The following is a 21813-nucleotide window of genomic DNA, read 5'->3' as shown; positions in this document are numbered from 1 at the left end:
AAACATAGATACTATTACATTTTTTTTAATTATTAAGGCATTTATTAAAAATAATAATTAAATTTTTTCATTTACCATACATACATACATACTTTTTTGATCAAATAATACAAACAATCCAAAATGAAAATTACATAATTTAAAAATAGCACGTATACTAGAACTTATATCTATTAATATACAGTAGAATATATTCAAATTCAACAGCTGAAATTCCGCGAAAAAAATGACGAAACTGGAACAAATATTTAGCATTTTATATGAATTATTGACTCATTATAACCGATAACATAAGCATTTTATATGAATTATTGACTCATTATAACCGATTGATTTACTCGGATTTTACACGAAATTCTCTTCCAAAATACGAAATCAATATTTATAAAATTAAAACGTAATTTTTACTTTATTTTATTTCGTACTTATTACGCGAACCACGTTTGGTCCATAATGAGTTTTCACACTCCCTATTATTCCAAGCGAACGAATTACATACAACCGCGTTGAATCTCGATTGAATTCTCGACATTTCATAATAGTTACGTTAATGGCGAGCGAATAAAGCCATACCCTAATTGATTGGCGATAATTCCACCACGTATTCAAAACCGATTGGTTTAAATTAATTGAAACGCGAGCGGTCGACTGTTTGCACCGTATCAATTGATACAAGCAAACGCCAGACGGAAAATTTATATTATATTTACCTTTAATAATACAAATTTAAATTTTCAATTAAATTTAATAAATACATATATAATATAATAAATAATTTACATAGGATGTATGATATTATGGACTTACAAGCTTAAAACTACGCACGCTAATATATTATGTATGTTAATATTATATTATAAATGGTAGCACAGTGGGATGAAATACTGAACTACATATTTTATATTAATAACCAGCCAGCAGTATGGCTCGGTGGTTTATGTTTAGTACCGAGAGGTTACCGGGTTCAATTCCGTGCTAATTTTTAATACTGCTGGTCAGACTTGGATATTTGTGATTCCAACACGATAATTTCTTATCAGAGTTTACCAATTTATCTGTTTTAATTGTTGAAACGGTTCCTCCATCAAATTGGCAAAAATTATCTTACCCGCTATATCACAAATATCTGAATTTGATTAATGTCCAGTATATAAAAAAATATATACTAGTCTAAATCCATAGATGTGTCTATGGATTAATTAATTGTTAATTTAGTCTTCAGCCACTCGAAATACAGTGATTTATGTAATAAAAATGCTGCAATGTTTATAATTAATTGCCTAGGAAGACTCGTTGGGGTCCACCTGTTAGGCCTTCCTGGTATATCTATGTAAAATAATAAAAGAAAAATAAAATAGCATTATAAATGTTAAATATCGACATTGAATAAAATATGCTTTTATTTGCAATGTGTAATTTGAATTAGGGTAAAAGAAGCGTTTATTACAAATTTATAACCTAACTGAATGGTAGGCTTTTTTTCGCTTCAGAAAAAAATCGACGTAAAATTTAAATGCAAGTTTTATTAAGGAAATATTAATATATCATTAATAAAATTTTTGTGCTATTTAAATGTATTAGAAGTAGTATTATAGTAAAGCATGTATTTGAATTCAATGCTGAAAGTTTATTTTCAACAAAAATGTTGCACTTAAACGAATAGCTTTCTTAAAAATTGATTAAAAACTATTATTATAATAAAGAATATGTTAAATATTATCATTTCAATACAAAATGTCTGAAATTGCGAGCTTAAATGTTTCCAAATTATTAAGTATATACGCCATTTTGTATGAAATCATAAGACCTATTGAAGTGTAAATAAATAATAAGATGTCTAAAGTACAATAAGTAAGATGTAAGTTTATTTAAATTAATTACGTTGCTATTATGAGAATAAGTACTGTAACTTTTGGAAATAGAATATTTTTATTTGAAAATAAATACACATGATGTTAATGTAAGAACGATATGATTTTTGATATAATTTATATACGATGACTAATATTTCCCACGTCAATTGTCGTTTGATCCCATAGTGGATCGGCTTAAAGCAGGTATTCTACAATACATATATAATTTAGTCAGGTTTAGTGATTTTAAATCGCCCAAACGTGAAGACAATGACGAGGGAATTGTGCGAGCGTGGCGTAATTTATTCATGAAACATTGAAAATGTGCTGAAATCAATGGAGCCGTGGAACAAGTCACATTTACATGTTATGAAATACGTGTGGCGATAATTTTCCGACAATGATGTGCAGCATTGAAGTTTTCCAACTGGCGTGTGTGCCATATTAAATATGGAAATTTCGACGCTCATTTTATGATAATGTTCCACGTTGACTAATGTTCGCCGTTAAAGTGAACCAAACGAGATATTTCATTTCAGAAAAGTATTGGTACATTTTTAAATCAAAATTTTATTGCTTCATCTGACGCATACCTTTACAAAGAATGCTATGAATATTTAGCCTATATATAATAGTGAATGTTCGTTTGTTTTTTAGCTATACAAATCTTAGGTTTTCAATTATAAATTGGATATGAAACTCGGTAGCTTAACATTTGATATCCAATCTACATTATATAATTAAAAACTGTAAATTTATATGGCCAACAAAGAAACAAACACTCATCTCCATATGAGTGAAATAAATAAGACTGTTAGACACGAAAACTGTATACGAATCTGAATTGAATTAATAGGAATATTATATTAAATTTTCTTTATATGAGAATTAAATATAATTCCACTTAGAAAAATGATATTTCGACTATTCTTGTGGATTAATAACAAAAATTTGTAATAAATAGTAAATAATATTAAAATAGTCAAAATATCATTTTTATAAGTGGAATTTTGTTTAATTATCATATAAAGACAATTTAATATATTATCCCTATTAATTCAATTCAGATTCGTGTAAATACGAGTAAATACTAGTGCGAGCTTTTAGCTCGCAATTTTACCGTTTTTAAATTCCACACACTTCCAATTAACCCTTTTAAACGAAAACAAAAAATAGTGTGGCCAGAATAATATCCTAATAAACATGTTTCAATAGAAAAAACTCAATATAAAATAGTATTAAGAGTGGGAAAAAATCCCACGTGAAAATACGTACTTTTGACTTTTGATTTGAACTGGACGACTACTTAGAGAGATTTCAAAGCTGAAAAGTACTACAAATGAAAGATAAAATACCCGACTATAGATTCCAATATTCATTTTGAACAGGAAATTAACATATTTTGAGACATCGACCGAACAACACCAAGATATAGAAAAATGGCTCGATTGAAAAACACAATCAATCAACATTTTTTATGACCAGATTCGTGTTCACTGGGTATAGATCTATAAGAAAAGTCATATCTTGTCTCTGAACCGAAAAAAAGTCGTCATTTGTCGAACAGTGTAATTATTATATACTATTTAAATATATATCTATGCATATCTTTCAATATAAAATATATCCTGGTACTGAAACTTAGACCACAGCGTACAAAAATTTCTGTAAAACTTCCGTTTTTCATTTTTTCCCCAATCCGAGAAACTCGCAATACTTATATTATGTACATATATACATATTTTGTTACAATTTGATGAAAATATTACAAATTTGCAAAATTCACACATCAACGATCCGAAACAATTCGCAAACACGGCGATTCGCTAACAATAAATCACATCGATTATTAATTTCGACGAACGTTTACATTCACGCTGAAATTACATAATACGTGCAGAAAGTAACGAGACCAGAATCAAACAATATATGCAGACAATGTGCAGATTCAAGTGGATAAATTTTGAAAATTGTATATCTAGTACAAACAGTCATTTATACGTTATTGAAAAAAATACAGCAGCACGTAATTGAATGTGTGAAAAGCACATTAAGGTGTGAGCATATTTGATCGCGTCTGGAAACTGGATATTTATATGCATCTTTTAAACGATGCGTATATAATTAAGAATGACGGGTGTTCTAGCAATTATATAATGGGGTGGTTAACTAATTTACTGCCTTGAGCGTAATGGATTATTAATGACTTCTTGTCTTACGTGTGTGTGTGTGTCTGTGGTGTCAATGTTTGTTCAGCGTTTGTCATACGATTTGGGAAAGCATTTGTGTTCGGTTTAAATTAAACACCAACCTCAGAGAAGCTAACACTGAAATGAAAATTCAACTGTTTCAAAGCTAAATCTTATATGGGGGAGTCTCAAGTGTGCAATACGCAACTTTGAAGCAAGAGATACGGCTATCTTGAGTAATAAATACTGTAGTGTTGTTAGTGATGAAGGTTTATGAGAAGTTAATAAGGTCGTTCGTTGTAATAGTTATTGTATTTGGAAATAATATAATGTAGAATATATGGTAATGGTACTATTCACCATTTAAAAGTGATGATAAAAATAGCCTTCACAACTTCAAATCTCAATCTTTCACTACTGATGGCAATTTGATCTGTTTAAAGATAAAGCCCAGGATGTTAAGCTGTCTGCTATATTTAGTGATTGTGTTTTTTATTAATATTATCTCAATGTTTTTTAATACTTGCTTGAAGTATTAAGCATATGTATATGTGGTCTAGATTAGACTTTTAGACTGATATGTTAATATTTAAATAAAATATTAATTTTAATAAAACTTAACAATGTTTTTTTTAAAGAAAAATTCAACAATCAGTTTTTTATAATTCATATTAAATATTATATCATATAAGGGGCGATATTCAAGTCCATTAGGTTTATCAAATATTCAAATTACATATTTGAATATTGAAAAGTAAGCTATTAAATATGTACATACATAGGTAAAGTTTTAAAATGGTCAAAGCATTTTAATAAATCTAACAGAATGTTAATTTGATATAGAAGACAGTTAAGGTTCACGTCTTTTTTTTATAGAACTTGTTTTGGAAAATGAAAAGGTGATGAAAGTTTTCATCTCAAATTTTCTGTTATTTGTCATACAAATGAAATGAACCTTTCAAACGCTAGGTTGATTTGAATGTAATTTGAATATTTGATAAACGTAATGGACTTAAATATCACTCTATATATGATATAATATTTAATATGAATTATAAAAAAACTGACTTTTTCTTTAAATAACAACATTATTCACTTTTATTATAATTAATATTTGATTTAAATAAAGACGTATCAGTTTTAAAGTCTAATCATTTTCCCGTAAATAGGCTCGATTTTATTGAGGTCAAATTTGTTCTCACAAGCGCGTTTAAAAACAATATATAATAGAAAATCAAAAGTATATATTATTGGTTTTGAAAAAAAATGATCTTCATATGATTTGGTATTAAGTAAATAAAAAATGTATTAAACCAATTTTACATCAGATTATTTGTATTTGTATACGTTTCAATAGACAAATTAAATTATTATTATTTAAATTGTTCTGATCTATAGAGTCAAGGGATTTAAAATTCATATTCATTTATACAAACTGCTTTATTTCTCATTTTGATTTGATTTTACATATCAAATTAAGATTCTGCTAAATTTATTATAATGTTTTGATCATTTTAAAACTTTATCTACATATTTAATAGCTTACTTTTGAATATTCAAATATTTGATAAATGTAATCGACTTAAATATCGTCACATATATGATATAGTATTTAATATGAACTGACATTTTCTTTAAATAACAACATTATAAACATTTATTATAATTAATATTTGATTTAAAAATAAGCTTATCAGTCTAAAAGTCTGATCTAGACTACATATACATATGCTTAATACTTCAAGAAAGCATTAAAAAACTTTACAACATTAATAAGAAACACGATCACTAAATATAAAGTAACAGACAGCTTAATATCCTTGGCTTTATCTTTAAACAAGTCAAATTGCAATTGGTAGTGAACGATTGGGATTTGAAGTTGTGAAGACTATTTTTATCATCACTTTTAAGCGGTGAATAGTACCATTACCATATATTCTACATTATATTATTTCCAAATACAATAACTATAACAACAAACTCCTTATTAACTTCACTTATTTTATTTTAAAAGGAAAACCAACAGTCTTAAATCAAAACAGAACGGGTTTGGTGCAAACGATCGACAAGCGCCAGACAGACTGAACCACAGATTAACTGGATGGTTGCTTTAAACGCAATTCTCGACTTCACGAATGATAGATTGCACATCAGACGACGACCTTTCGATGTGCACATATGCAATTATTAAAATGGTAATTATTAAAATTGAGTTGGATCTTTCTGGCGAGTTTAATAAGGCAAAATTCGGAACTAAAGTATCAGAAGCACAGAACGTATACAGGGTAGGTATGTCGGGACTTGTGTAAGTGCGAGCAGTGCGCACGCATAAGGTACACGTACAGTTAATCTGTGGTTCAGTCTGTCTGGTCTTGTCGATCGTTTGCACCGCATCGAAACAGCACATATAATAAAATACATTACAAAAGACCAATTATAGATTACCGCTGGTAGTAATAAACTAAAGGGTAAACATACACGTAGTCATACATAAAATTTGGAAATTAACATAAGAAAAAACAGAGATATTAAATAATTAAATGTGACTAATAAATTTCACAGTTACATATATAGTTAAATCCTTTCGATATACAAATATCTAATTTGAATAATAGACTTAAATATCGCCCCATTTATAATATGATATAATATTTTATATAAATTATAAAAGAACTAACTTTTTCTTTAAATAAAAATATTGATAAGTTTTATTATAATTAATATTTGATTTAAATATAGACGTATCAGTTTTAAAGTCTAATCATTTTCCCAAATTTTCCGTAGTAAATAGGCTCGATTTTATTGAGGTCAAATTTCTTCGGCGGCAAATTCTTCTCATAAGCGCGTTTAAAAATAAATAAAAAGTAGTAGAACGTCACTTACAGGGTTAAAAAAAAGTTCTAGGCACTTAAAACGAGTACACACAACAGGTGATTCAGCAGGTCATAGCGGGCGCGCGCACACAAACACAACTAACAACCCTCAAAGAGTTCGGTTCGCGGTCGCGTTTCACAGAATGGGGGGCGCAGCCCTAGACCGGGGGCTTCTGCCCCTCTCTGTCCATATCCCGCGGTCGTCTTTCGGCGATCGTTTGTCTGGGCTGACTGGTCCAGGGGCGCCGGCCTCTGCCAAAAAGTGTCCCGTACATGTGTGTGTGTGTGTGTGTATGTCTGTTGTTTCTATTATTACCCGAGCCGTATCGTGTGTGACGGGCATTATTTTTTTTTACTATTTTTTCTATTTCTTTCTATCTGCAACGACAACGTTTGGCGCTTTTGTCTTGTCTATTTCGAGTTCTATCGGCGTTAAAGTTTGACGTAAAACACCTCTTCGACTAGTTGTCAGTGCGGTCAGTGTGTGCACTATTATTTATTTATTTTATTCTAAACAGACCATTGTGGCATAACAGGAATTCCTAAAGCGCCACAATGGTCAAAAACATAACACAAAAAAAACAAAATAACAATTAAACACAAATCAATACACAACGAAAATAATACACCCATCAATTATACATAAAAAAATAAATTTGAACATAAACATAAATACATCCATACATAAACATAAAAAACAGCATTTAATAATAACAGATAAAGTAAAAATATCAAATAAAAAATATATAGCATAAGGAATGCCTTGCACCTACAGGCAGTTTCAATAAATATGTAAGAAACAACTACAAATACAAAACATCCCTGTAGGCCCAAATGGAAGAGAGTTAATCAAAATTTCACTCATAAATCACAATCAATCATGAAAACAATGATGAGCGCAGACTACCAGATAAATGGGTTAGAGTAATTTCCGACAATTTACGCTCACTAAGGTGGAAAATATCACATTCAGTCTCGGCAGCAACGATTTCATTAAGAAGTCGAATAGCTCTTGGAATAGGAGCCATTCGAAAAAGGACTGTGCGGGCAGGAGGTACAGCCAGCAAATGATGATGTCTATCACGCACATAGTGATTAGGGACATAAAGTCCCAACTGCTCCAGCAACAACGGGCATGACGTAATACCACGTAAGAGCAGGAGAACGAAACGAATTAATGAGAAGTTTCTCCGAAGTTCAAGGGAATTATACCCAAGCATGCCCAAAAGGAAAGGAGTGGGGTAGAGATATGGGTAATACCCATATTCTTTCCTATATAGGAAACGAAGAAATGCTTTTTGCACTTTCTCAATCATCAGAGAGTAATTTGCTTCATGCGGATTCCATACAATCGCATTATACTCTAGCTTACTTCTCACAAGCGAATTGAAAAGCAAGCGAGAAGACAAAGGATTGGAGAATAATCTTGCATATCTCAAAACAAATCCAAGTCGACGAAAGGAATCGTCAGCGACTTTCTTGATATGGTTGTGAAAGGTGAGTTGAGGATCAAAAGTGATACCCAAATCGACCATATATTCCACACGCTTCAACAAGACGGATCTAATGGAATATCCGTGACAATAGAGCGAATGTGCACGTCCATAGCTCATAATTGCACATTTATTTAAATTAAGTTTAAGGCCTAAACTAGAACTGAACTCCAATACAGCGTTAATATCAGCTTGAAGGAGAGAGGCTTGCCTCTCTCCTTCAAGCTGATATTAACGCTGTTAACGCTAAAAGTTATGTGGTAAAGATCTTACAACCTACATATGTATGTACAGCACACTCTCGATTCTCCGGGTTAATGCTGGGTACGAAGGGCACGGATAAATTGAATCATCAAATTTTGTCTTGGTTTCGAATAAAATATCATATTTACTATTCATAATTTTAATACTATCTATTGAGTTAATTCGACAAACGTATGAAGATCTATTTTGCCATTTGTCATAATCGAATGATAGCACTGTTCGACAAATGACGATTTTTTTTTTGGTTCAGAGACGAGATATGACTTTTCTTATATAATTATGCCCAGTGAACACGAATCTGGTAATAAAAAATGTTGATTGGCTCGAGATTCGGAGATATGTATATGTGTTTTATATATCGCGCGATTTTTCTATATCTTAGTGTTGTTCGGTCGATGTCTCAAAATCTGTCAATTTCCTGTTCAAAATGAATATTGGAATCTATATTCGGGTATTTTATCTTCCATTTGTAGTACTTTTAAGCTTTAAAATCTCTCTAAGTAGTCATCCAGTTCAAATCAAGAGTCAAAAATACGTATTTTCACTTTGATTTTTTTTTGATTTTTTCCCACTGTTAATACTATTTTACATCGAGTTTTTTCTATTGAAACATATTTATTGAGATATTTTTCTGACCACACTATTTTTTGTTTTCGTTTAAAAAGATTAATTGGAAGTGTGCTGAATTTTCAATCGGTAAAATTGTGAGCTTTTGTCGGACATTATTTGTCAAATAATAGACATCCGGTAGTGATGAAGAAGAAATAAAAAGAGGTGTGAAATTAGGATAATAAGGTCAATTTAATAAAAAAACGATCAATAACAAAAAATCTATTGATAACTGGCTTACCTCGATATAATTTTTATATACTATTTTAATTTTGTTCAGTGTAAACAAAGAATGGGATTTATGGATTTTATTTTTAATTTTTACACTTTTGTTATTTATTTTTCTCTCTGAATGATGTATTATTTTCCTTTTGTTACTTTTTTTTTATTATTTTATTTTACCATGTTTTCTGCTTTTGCTTTTATCCTTTATTTACAGTTTACTTGTTTTTATATCATGTTTTTATATCTTTTTCAAATGTAGGCCATTGTGGCCCATTAGGTTCTTCCTGTAATGCCACAATGGTCCAAAACTATTAAATAAATAAATAAATAAATAAAAATAAACGAATTTCCAATCAACCCTTTTAAACGAAAACAAAAAAAGTGTGGTCAGAAAACTATCTCAATAAACATGTTTCAATAGAAAATACTCATTATAAAATAGTAATAACAGTGAGAAAAATTCCAAGTGAAAATACGTACTTTTGACTTTTGATTTGAACTGGATGACTACTTAGAGAGATTTGAAAGTTGAAAAGTACTACAAATGGAAGATAAAATACCCGTCTATAGATTGCAATATTCATTTTGAACAGAAAATTGACAGATTTTGAGACATCGACCGAACAACACCAAGATATAGAAAAATCGCGCGATTTAAAAAACACATATAAAAAACACATATAGTTTTTCTAGATTTTAAGCGAGCGTTCGAGACAGTAGATAGGAATATTTTATTACAAAAATTATATAAGTTAGGAATAAATGGTATAGTATTAAAGTGGCTTCAATCATACTTAAATAATAGAAGGCAAAGAGTAAAAATTGATAAGGTGTTATCCTCTGAATTTGTAACACCTCATGGAGTGCCGCAAGGGTCCAAATTGGGACCCTTATTATTTATATTATATATAAACGATATTGTTAAGGTAATTAAGATGTGTAAAATACATTTGTTTGCAGATGATACATTGATATATATAATTGGAAAGAATGTTGATGTAATGTCTGAGATTTTAAATATAGAATTAAATTATGTGAATGACTGGTTGTGTGAAAATAAATTAAAGTTGAATGTGAATAAAACAAAAATGATGTGGTTGAATGGTAAAAATAAAAATATATTGAATGAAATTAGAATTGATGATAAGTTAATTGAAAAAGTTGAAAATATAAAATACTTAGGTGTATACATAGATTCAGGACTAAATTTTAAAATGCACGCTGACTATATAATAAAAAAAATGGCTAGAAAAGTTGGTGTATTATGTAGATTAAGAAATATTTTAAGTAAAAAAAGTAAAATTTTAGTGTTTAATTCAATTGTCTTGCCACATGTGGTTTATTGTGCCACTGTGCTTAATTTGTTTAGTGGCCAAGATTTAGAAAAAATGCAAAAAATACAGAATAAAGCTATGAGAGCTATTTTGAATGTGAGTAGATTTAAGAGTATTGGAAGTATGTTAGATGAATTAGGATGGATGAGTATTAGAATTAGTCTAAATATTAGTACATTGTCTTTTGTTTATAAGTTAGATCATAAGTTATTACCTAAGTATTTTGATGATTATATAATAAGGAATAGAGATAAACATAGTTTTTATACTAGAAATAAGGACAAACTAGTTGTAAGTAGAGTAAGAAAGAATAAGACGGCTGGGGGTGTTTTTCACAGGGGTGTGCTCATGTATAATGCCCTCCCTGAGTGCGTCAGGTCTGCTAAAAACATGGATGCATTCCTGCGAGGTGCGAAGAGACACCTCTGTGAGGGACAGTACATATAAGTTAATTATAAATTTTAGAGTTAAGTATAATAATTAAGATGTATTTTTTTTTTAAATTAGCTTGATAGCTAAAATATATATAAATAAATAAAATGAATCTCGAGCCAATCAACATTTTTTATTACCAGATTCGTGTTTACTGGGCATAGATCTATAAGAAAAGTCATATCTCGTCTCTCATTCATTTTTCGTGTCTAACAGTGTTATTTGAAGTCAAAAGCACGCGATTTTCCGATTTCTTAGAATGCACTTGAATTTTGAGTATTTACTGACAAGCCTGATAAATTAGCTGAAAAAATTATACATATAGTCATTGAACATTTTGTTTAAAATTCACCGACCAAAGTTTTCGTTGTCATTAAAATCACTCTTGCATATTATTATTGAGACGCATTTTAAATATGAACATTAGAAATTATACTTTCAACCTATTTCAATATTGATTTGTCACTCTTATTGTATATGTGCTCATGTTAACTACAATATATTGAATACCACTTGCGATTGAACTGTCTAACTAGTATTACATATTAAAGAATTGTGATTAAACTGCCGAACTGGTAACCTGTATCTGTAAATAGTAATTTGTGGTCGAGACTTGCATCATGCATCTCTTAACATGTCTGCATAGATCTTGCTAACACTAACTGCTTCTTTTGGGATATAAAATATTAACATTAATATTGTTTGTAAATAATACCATCTCCCACTCGTTCCTGTAACAGTACATGCATATGTTGTTTATAAGAATGGGCTAGTTAGCCGGTTGGGCGTTGATGATTTTATTGGTTGATGAAAGTTTGTTATTAAAATTTCGTGGTAATTTAATCAATAAATATAATATGAAATTAGAATAGAGTGCATGAATGTGGTTTTTAAATAAAAAAATCCATTCTGCCTGAAGAAAAAGATCTTCGATCAATGTGTTTTGCCAGTGATGACGTATGGATGTGAAACTTGGACATTGAACGACAAGTTGCTATACAAAGTCCAATGCAATCAAAGAAGCATGGATTGTTGTATGCTTGTCATAATGAGGAAGGATAGGAATCGGAATACTTGGGTGAGAAGTCTGACAAAGCTGGTAGATATAGAAATGGGCTGGCTACGTGGCTAGAAGAATGGACAAAAGGTGGACAAAAGAAGTGGTACCCGAGATAATGCAAAAGGGTAAAAGAAAGACCACAGGAAAGATGGGTAGACAAAATTAGGAAAATGTGTGGGGTGAGATGGATGAGAGTTGCGCAAAATAGAGTAAGCGTGTTGGAGAGGCCTTCATTCTGCAGTGCACGACGAATGGATGTAGATAGTGATGATGATGATTTTATATAAAGAAAGCGAGATACATACACAATTGATGAAAGCTATGAAAAATAAATAGATTGAAGCATTGAATGTGATGAGAAAGAAACAGGTTATATGTAGCAGAGTATGGTAAAGACTGATGATGATGATGATGATGATGATGGTATAGTAAAAATAGATGACAAAACTACTAATTGCAATTAAAATATAAAATAATGGATTGGGAAGTCGTGGCTTTGTTATATAATAAATAACGGACTGTTTTTATTCAACAAGTGGGTGGCAAATAGCTGTAGATGATGATGATGATGATATTATATAAAATAAACGAGATACACAATTGATGAAAGTTATGTTAAATAAATAGATTTTATGTAGCAGAGGATGCTAAAGACTGATGTTCTACAATTACATATTATGGTATGGTAAAAGATCGTATGCAGAAAAAAGTCAAAAAGCGATACTCATCTAGAGCAGTGGTTCTCATATGCGACCACCAAAAATTTACAGAGAAATATGTATTTCAAAAAATTATGAAAGGAAAGGGGGTTTTTAATTTGTTTAACGAAGACTGTGAAAGTAAAATATTTCGCATGCATTGTATTGTGCATCAAGAAGTGCTAGTTAACAAAGATGTAATTACATGTATGGAAGATGTGGAATGAAAAGTAAGAAAGGTATTAAATGCTACCAGTAGTGAGTTGTCGAACTTGTTGAAGTCTATATGTGAAATCAAAAACGAAAAACATAATATATTGCTAAATTACAACCAAATTAGATGGCTAAGCTTCAATAGTAGTGTTCAACGTTTTTGTGAATCATGAATCATCCGTTTTGGGCGTTAACCATAAAGATTTATATAAAAGGGTCGATTTTATTCCAAAAAGATTTTTTGTTCGATAAATAAACAACTGAAAAAATGTAACCTAACAATAATAGAAACTGTATTCATCATAGAGAAATTAAATAAAAAACACAAACAAGTTGAACCTTCTTTTACCTTCTTTTAACGATTTCATAGATCAAATTACGGACACAATTAAATTAAAATTAAAGAATCTTTAAATCTGGAACTTGATAAAAGGTTCGAGAATTGAACAAGCTGACAGATTTAAACTCAAAATCAAATCAGAAGTCAAGTTGCTTGTCAATAAAACGTGTACCTAATGCTCAAGAAATCAAGCAATTTTCAAGCAATATATGTACATTAATAAAAGTAGAGCAGTAAGAGAAGAGATTAAATTTGAATAAAGCGTGTCATATGTCAAAAAGTATGAACAAAAGAGGTGCTTAAATGGTACCCAATAAAGAATTTTAGTGATAGTGATCGATGCTGGTATTTTATTTATTACTTTTACTACACATAAACAAATGTAGCTTGTTTTATTTGGCGTATTGAGGTAACTCGTAAAGCTTCTGTAGCATAATATTAAAAAATAAAAAATCAAATTCCTACGGAATTTATACATAAATTTTTCCGCAGAAGTCATCGTGTTTAGTTGTCAAAATTAAATGGATCACTTTGCAGTGTCGGCTTAAGAATATACACGTATCGAGCTAAAATCAAACCGAAAACACTATAAATAAAAGTGTTATCATCGAGATGGCTATTAAGGAGCTAAATATAGTCGGTGTTTTAAAGAGTGAACTTCAAACAAAAAAAATATATATATGCCTCTGTTTAAATTAGAGTGTGCGTGATTCAACATCCGCCAACCTTTACGGTGACTTGATTTACTAAAGTTTTAGCTTATCTAATAACGGGCGGAAAACTACTGCTATTTTCCGGGAACATTTTTCTCCAATATATTAAACATATTGCTAATGTCAACTTTAAGGTCGAAATTCGTGTAAAGTATATCTCAGATATTCAAATTTTCGGCTTTGGATATACATAAGCAACATTTCAAACACCCACAAGTTCGTTCGGCGATGATGACAATATTTCTACAGCTGAATGTTATTTTGGAAATAAAATCCTAATTAAATCGTAAATTGTCGATAAACTCGCTCGTGAGTGTTTTTGTACGGCTATTATTTTTCGTGGAATTGGTTTTATTTTCAATTTTGTAATATTACTGTAATAAATAATGTTTTTTTTTATTTTCAATTTTAAAATACAATAAAGTAATATAATAAATAAGAGATTCATATATTTTTGTTATCATCATTAAGTATCATATGATGACACCTTTAATAGATTTTTGAGCTCTTTTTCCTATTATGCTGTACATTAACATTAGAATAATATAATACTATGATGACTAACAAAATTAAATTAAAATTGTAAAATAGAAAATGATCAGTAGATCAGTAGCCATTAAAATATATTTGTATATAAGATGTATTGTGAACATAATTTCGTATTAATAAAAAGCATTTAAAATCAAAAAAAAATATGATGACACCTAAATTTGTGCTTAACTATCAATTAGAGTCGGATTTTAAATAAAATAGTCAGTAGATACTTTTTTCGATTTATCAAAACGTTTATTATTTAATACTAGTGTTGAGTCGGTTGATTTCAACGGGTGGTTTCGGAAAGGAATTGATACAAGAATAAAAATAAAGTTATATTTGTTATATATAAATATAATGTAAGGTATTGATAGTAAAATGTTGAGTGCGCGCATTACACGATCGTTGATCCAACCCGTTCACCCGTTCGAAATGATGAATGAATGTGTGTGTCTTCGTGGATGTTTGTATGTGTGTATGCTCCCACGCAGCGCATCCGACGCTAACGTCACCCGTTTCAAATCAGGTGCTCAATATCAGGAGCACATGTCACCGATTTCCCGCGTATCCTTGACACGGTCGGTCGTCATGCCACATCCCTTTTGCGAATGCTTAAAATGTACCGATTGGTCAGAATGTATCGTCATTGCTCTAATTGGTCAAATGTTGTAGTCCACGTGAACCACTTCACGCTGATTGGTTGTGCGCCTCGTTCGCGTGTATTTATTTTATTAATTATCTCTAGATACAACATATACATATGTATATTGTGTCCATTTTTTTTTTATACATATATAATTCTAAACATTGTATGCTATAAAAACATTTATTTAAACACAATAGAACATCATTTGACAAATGTAAAATTAATCAAAATAAACCGACCTTTAATCAAAATATTTACGAATTATATACATACATACATACGTGTATATTTATAACTAATTGTATAATATAATCATTCACAGTATACCTACTGATTTGAACGTGTATTTTATTTATTGACCGTGTATTATAATTACTGATCAAAAGCATTCGAAAATGCTGGCTAATTTAAATACACTCTGTTAACCATTTGACTAAAATTTTAGCTGTATGAGAAAAAGCCTTTAATTTTATATGTATGTATGTATGCATATATTACAGTGAAAGCATATTTCAAGTGGAAATATATCAAACAATGAATTTACAACGTTTAACTCTATAAATTTAAGCCAATCTTAAATGAATAGGCTCAACCCTTACTTAACCTAATATATCCTTACCCTTAAATAATACCAACCCTAACAATCTAATCTTAAATGAATAAAACCAACCCTGAAAATGTAGCTGGTTATGATTTCACTGAAACGTCATTGAAAATATAGTATCACTTGAAATATAATTTCACTGTGACATATGTATATATATTTCAAGAATTTTGATTTATTTTTAATTTAAAAATCAATGAAAAGATTGAAAAATTCTAAAAGAAAGTTTTTCGTTTTTAATGAATTATTGATTTATAACCTAGGATTAAATAGCTATTTTTTAGAAGAAGCAGCTTTGTAAGTTATTTAATGATAGTTAATTGCAACTTATTTTTTTCACTTTTATTTATTATTTATTTATTTTTTACATATATACCAGGAAGGCCTTACAGGTAACCCCAATGCACCTTCCTGGCCAATTACAAACATTGCAGCATTTTTTATTATTATACAAGTCGCAGAATTACGAGACACCAAAACAACTCGCAAATTAACGAGCCATCTATGAATTGTACATAAATCAATCTCAAATAGTGGTGACATAGTAAGTTTATTTATTTAACCAATTTTACCGGGAACCGTTTCAACAATGAAATCAGAGAAAATTGGCAAACTTTGATAGGAAACAGTTACAAATATCCAGGTCTAACCAGCAGCACTACAGATATACTCAGAAAAAATATTTTCAATCGAGGTCAGCTCATGGGATCGAACCCGACATCTATCGATGATAAGCAGAAGCTTAACGACCGAGCTATGCTGCTAATTTATGTATGTAGGTACTCGAAGGAGTCAAAAAAATAATTAATTTATATCTTTTTAAATATATGATATTTTAAAAATGGTTGTTTATATAATATTTGAAATGTCTATATATTACTTTACAGTGCATGTATGAAAAAAAATTGATTATTTAGGAATGTATAAATTGGAGCGACTCAACAGCCTTAGGGTTGAAAATGAAAGAAAACAAGTAAGATGAGAGTAAGGGGAAGTAAAATGGGAGGAAGAAAGTGGTGGAGAGGAGGAATGGGGCGGTCGGGAAAATCCGGTGAAGTAGAACGCGAGTGCAGATTCTCGTCGCTGACAATTATTAGTATTTATTATTAAAATGAAAATTCCGTCGTCCGTGACACTTTTATCATTTGTGCCGTTCCCAGCGTGCCAATGAAAATACCCGGGCACAATTTTAATGAGTCCGGATATTTTATTTCGTTTTTCCGCACTGAGAAATTTTCCCCGACGAGTGATTCTTCGCAAAGCAAAGGTCATCGCGGAGATTATAGAAAAAAAACTCAACTCTCACCTTTACGTTTATTAAATATTGAGTGTGTGTGTGCGCAACGCTGTGATGATTTATACGTTTTACGTAAATATATACATCTAGTGTGCTTTTAGTTTGTGCGGAAAATTTCGAACGGGATTTTAAACAATCGACATAATAAAGCACAGTTTATTTTTTATCGAAAATTCTTAAACAAAAATTGAAAAATCTGATATTTATATATACATGCATATATAAATATAACTCTTAACCTTTGAAGAACGGAGCGTTGAGATCGAACGAGTGTCCCGAACCGGGGTCGAGTAAGACCCCAGTATTTTTTAATCAAAATACAGCTTTTCTCAATACAAATGGGTTCCAAATATATTTTATTTATCATTTTATACAACAATATAAAATTTTTTTAGTCCTATAGCATTTTTTTGACTATTTTTATATTAAAAAATAACGACAACCATCGACATGCAAACGCACATATGTAGGTAAGGCCAACAGGTGACTGCATGACTCAATAGCCACGCGCCAAAAGTGACAAAAACAACAGCTTACGAAAATATAGCTGTCTCTTTCTTTCGCATTGATTCATCGATCAACAAGAATATGCAAGTGAACAGTCAAAAACCTGACTTATCGCTACCGCCTTGAAATCATACTTTGGAAAGTAGAAATGTGTAAATGTATTTTTTCACGATGTACCCCTTTTCTAAATCATACAAAATCTATTAAAATAAATTTCTTGTAGTTCATTCTAGGAATCCAAGAAATATAGGGTGTATAGCTTTGGAAACCACATAGTTATTACGAAAAACGTAAAATTTGGGGCACTTGCATACCCCACTTCAGTGAGGGAGGTTGAAAGTATAATTTCTAATGTTTATATTTGAAATGCGTCTCAATAATAATATGCAAGAGTGATTTTAATGACAACGAAAACATTGGTCGGTGAATTTTAAACAAAATGTTCAATGACTATACATATGTTTGTAAATTTTTTTCAGCTAATTTATCAGGCTGGTCAGCAAATACTCAAGTGCATTCTAAAAAAATCGGAAAATCACGTGCTTTTGATTTAAAATTAACATTCAATTATGAAAAGTGGCAAAATAGATCTTCATACGTTTGTTAAATTCACTTAATAACTAATCAATAGTCAAAATTAATTAAAATAAAATAATTAGCTTACGAGTATATACTGAATTAAAACTTTATCAATGTACAATTGTATATATATTAGTGGTGATTTCATGTTTTTCGTCATTTATTAAAATAATTAATCAAAAGCATTATTTTAAAGTCACTAACCAAAGTAAATACAGTCATCTTAAAAGCGGAATAATAATATAGTAGGTATATATACATATGTACATACATACAACATATGTAGAAGAAAAGTAATAACATATAATAAATTTTACTTACATATAAGGTCAAATTTTGAAAAACTACGATATGGTTAAAAAATGTATATATTTTTTATTTATTGCTAAAAATAACTTTGTACCAAAAAAAATATGTAAATATTTATATCTCGTCCTTATAATGCAAAGGTTAGCTATTTTTTGTTTCTGTTTTCACATTTAACGTGGGACATTGGCAACTTATCAAAGTAAGTACATTATTTTGGTTGCAAAAGTTCAAAAGATGTAAATTTAACTACAAAACACGCATCTTTAAAACACGTAAAACACAGCAGAAAAACTAAAAATATTCATAATTGTAAGATTATGTATAGGACTGATTTATAAAAAAATATATAATCAGTTACCACCACTACGGTCTTAATACGAAAGGTTCATAACATTTATTAATGTGGATACTAGTGGATTTACCCGGCTTCGCTCGGTATTTGTAATATAAACCGCTTACAAATGGCTAATCTATGTAGTAGTTTATTTAATTTATCTGAATATTCGTCTATTTTCTTATTAAATTTAACGTCACGGATTCTACCACCCAAACCTTACATGCATGTGTACATTAAACCTTACATAGTTACAAACATACAAAGTCTCTTTCGAAATGATTAAATATGTATATTAGATTTTGATTTTGGGCGTACAATTTGGACTGTAACTCAATTACGAATAAACCTCAGAATATTTCGCTGATATTTATTCGTAAAATTATAATAATAACGAATGGTTATATATTTAATGATTGATGAGTCGAAAATATTAACTAGTAGCTAACTATTTGATGCCCCATTAATTATTCCCCACTAAGGGATGGATGATATCGGAACGATGTGCGGAGTCACCCTTAATTAATTATAGCCGTGACACGACTTTCGGGCGATTAACCGACCGTATATATGTATATATATGTACATACGTATATACAAATATAGTTTTTTTATATAATAAAATAATTAATTCAGATTGGGTCATCTACTAAATATGGCGGATCATTTGAAGCGAAGCTGAAAATTTTAAATGTTAGTGTCAACGAATTATATGTGTTGGTTTTAATTGTTTAGTTTAATTTAATGGATAAAAATTGGTACCATTGTTTTTTTAATTTTTTTATTGTTATTAATTTTGATACTAATATACATATACATTCGCATGAATACATAGATATATTATAGTTTTACTTTAAAATCATCATTTCTTCCTTATCTGGAAGGTCAAAAATTAATATTTTCATAACGAGTAGATGGTTTATTTTAAATGGAAAGGTTTCTCTTTGTATTAAAATGCAGCAGATATTAATCATATAAAATAATTATAAAGAAATTGTTTCTTTTTAAAGAAATTTCAATTTATTTACATACGTATATACGTAGGTGAGTAAGTTCATCATCAAATTATTAATACAATGCGTCTAAATAAGAAATTTTGAATAATGTTATTAAAATAATGTCTAGCGATTTATCTTTACGTCAAAACAACTATGGATGGGGAGGAGAAAAAAAAACAACAACGTCATCATCAAGTCGTTCGACATAATTTATTAGGCGTTTTGTATGAAAAGTGAGCGGTAAATTCTTGCATGAAAATTTTCAGAATTAATATAATAATATACGAAACGTGGCTTGTGATAAAAAAAAAACTGCAGAAATAATCACCGGAAAATTAATGTTTTCCTTACCTTAATGTGTTGTTTTGAAGAAAGACAGAGACGGGAAGAAGAGAGATCGAGAGCTCTTGATTTACATGCTTTCAATTTAATTCAAAGGTCACTTTGGTGTAATTTATTCACAAATTTCCACATACATATATGTATATTAAGAAAAAACCCACAGTTTTCCTGCATTTATTACAGACATTACAAACACTCTTCGAAATGCATTAAATCCACCCAAAATCAAAATATCTTATTTTGACAGCCTTATTTATTTTTCTTAAATAGAATACATCTAAATAAGTCTTCGAAGTGTACTTGACTTATATTTGAACTGAATCAGCGTCAAAATAAAATACAACAGACGTCTAATGAAGAGGATGGATTAACACAATTCGATTTCGGAATTCGACACACAATCAACGTACTCGTCGACACTATTACGAGATCACAAGTGATTTAAGCCACCGAGTATTGATGCTAGCAATATATTATTAACAGACGCGTTCGACTGATTTACGAGTATAATATTATGTATTATGTTTTGACACGAACAGGACGCTCTCACTTGTACGTAACGCGCGGCGTAAGAAAACACTGACTGATCGCTATATAGTGGTAATTTTGAGTGGAAAGTTGAACTCGACTATACACAAATATACATGTGTTAATATACACGCACTCTAGATAGAACACGAGATACAACTAAGCAGCAGGAGAGCTTTCAGTGGAGTGAGTGGCTGCCGGCTAAAGTAAATCTGGCAGGAGAGCTTAAGAACTCGCCGCTCTGCCACAATAATTTCGAAGACGAAAGCTCGACTGACGCTAACAACTACTGGCTGAGCTTTCCGCTCGTCTTTTGTCTGTGTTTCTCTGTATTTTCGAGCAATTGTGTAGGTGGGAGATGTTTGAGATACACCTGATCTCGTCTTATTCGAGTAAATACACGTGGAGCCACTCGCACAGCCTGCCTAATGTTCGGGAAGTGGCGCTCAAAGTGGTTCTGTATTCGTATGAAATTTCGCGTTCGAAACTTGTTCATTTCAGTTCGTATTCAGCCAGCAGTATGGCTTAATGGTTAAGTATATGTTTAGCACCAAGTGATCAGTAGGTTCGATCCGCCATACTGCTGGTTAGATTTGGGGGTATTTGTGACTCCAAATCAAATAGTTACTTATCAGAGTTTGCCAATTTTATCCGATCAAACGGTTCCTCAAAATTGGAAAAAAATCATCTTTCCTATTGTCACAAATCTTCTGTATTTATTGTGTGTATAATTTTTAAAAATAATGTACAAAATCTAAATCCATAGATGTCTCAATGGATTAATTCTGTAATTAATCAATTCATTCATTGTTATTTCGTGTTTTTCAACTTCTGGAAAT

At 30.3% G+C, this 21813-nt stretch overlaps 1 protein-coding gene across 11 annotated transcripts in view; it reads right to left on the bottom strand.

Annotated features, from left to right (window-relative positions):
- The window catches only part of LOC143910435 (uncharacterized), a 448390-nt gene extending 427125 nt beyond the window's left edge, over positions 1 to 21265 (bottom strand). The window contains exons 1-2 of one of the 11 annotated variants that reach the window (XM_077428902.1): positions 21111 to 21265; positions 20456 to 20614 (exon numbers count right to left, since the gene is read on the bottom strand). The gene's annotated coding sequence lies outside the window, so the exon portion shown is untranslated. Of the gene's footprint in view, positions 1 to 6925; positions 7173 to 20455; positions 20615 to 20751 lie in introns of those variants that run through there. The other 10 variants (XM_077428906.1, XM_077428904.1, XM_077428909.1 and 7 more) reach the window with 10 other exon arrangements.
- Positions 21266 to 21813: the final 548 nt, after the last annotated feature.

Source organism: Arctopsyche grandis, chromosome 4, assembly GCF_051622035.1.
Source record: "Arctopsyche grandis isolate Sample6627 chromosome 4, ASM5162203v2, whole genome shotgun sequence".
In the NCBI taxonomy this organism is placed as follows: domain Eukaryota; kingdom Metazoa; phylum Arthropoda; class Insecta; order Trichoptera; family Hydropsychidae; genus Arctopsyche; species Arctopsyche grandis.
The sequence above is the reverse complement of the archived record's forward strand: the minus strand, read 5'-3'. Positions and strand labels throughout refer to the sequence as shown.